The sequence below is a fragment of the Atta colombica genome, unplaced genomic scaffold, assembly GCF_001594045.1.
Source record: "Atta colombica isolate Treedump-2 unplaced genomic scaffold, Acol1.0 scaffold135, whole genome shotgun sequence".
Taxonomy (NCBI): domain Eukaryota; kingdom Metazoa; phylum Arthropoda; class Insecta; order Hymenoptera; family Formicidae; genus Atta; species Atta colombica.
This window is the reverse complement of record NW_017259223.1, coordinates 1,428,019-1,429,292: the sequence shown is the minus strand read 5'-3', so window position 1 is coordinate 1,429,292 and position 1,274 is coordinate 1,428,019.

The following is a 1,274-nucleotide window of genomic DNA, read 5'->3' as shown; positions in this document are numbered from 1 at the left end:
AAATTTTATTTAATTTTATAAATATAATTTTATGACCGTACAGATGAAGAAAATATATTCTTATCTTTTTCAAATTAAAAGATATAATAAGCTTATAGAATGTACTTGAAGTACTTTAAACATAATGATAATTTATTTATCAAAAGATGTAATGCGACGGTATATCGTAATAAAAATAATTGTGATCTACGATACATTTCAGAATAGAAAATTCACAAAAATTGAATTCGCATCCACTCGTATCATCATGATATTCCAATTATCCGTAGTCTCGATTCCAATTTAGCGGATAAAATGTCAGAGTTGTATGAGCTAGAGACGCGGCGCGGGGAGGATAATCATCGACAGGAAACGTATTAACAAGGGACTTAATGTGAAGCGGTTATTCTCATTGAGAATTACAGACGACGGCGGCTGGACGGTTTTCTTCATGAATATTGAATTGCGTAATTTCATAATTCAGTGATTAGACATGAATTTCCCCAGTGGGTCGTTGCCTTCGATCCTTCGCAGGGGACGAAGGAGTACGAAAACGCGCAAGAGGAACAACTAATTAAAAAGAAAAGAAAACCCTCAGCATATAAGAGTTATACCACTCATAAAATATAAAATTCATTCATCTTCGATCCTTCATAGATAACATTTTATACATTTAAATAAGATTTGTAAAATGTTAAAGCATATTGAAGTCACACGAGATCTTTTCAGATTATTCCAAAAGTAATAATTTTATGAATTACATCATGAATTATATTATTAATGAAGCGGTAAAATAGAAAATAAAAAATTGAATATTTTACATATTGCCATAAATATACATATTTATATTTAAAAATCAGTTCAAATTATCGAAGGCATTCGTCTAAATAAAGTGATTTCATTGCTACAATAATAATAATTTCGTATCTTTATCAACGCATTCAGCATAATGAGAATTGTTTGTTTAATTCATTTAAATCAATTTAACTAATGTTTCTTTATAATAAATTATTTCTATAAACTGAAAAATTATAAAAAGGAAGCAAAAAATGATATCTCAATATTACAATAGCATAGAATAAGCATAAGAACAAAATAAAAATTATTAGAAATTATTAACAAAAAAATTATTAGAGCAGAGTTTTTATATTATGAAGAAACCTCAAATCTTTTCAGATTCGTATTTCCGAGACTCGCGAAGATGTACGAAAAACGAAGAAGCGACGAGATGTGAAGCTTCCTCTTATTCGCATGATTTTCGTCGCATAAATGAACGTTCCTATTGCGCTCGATGC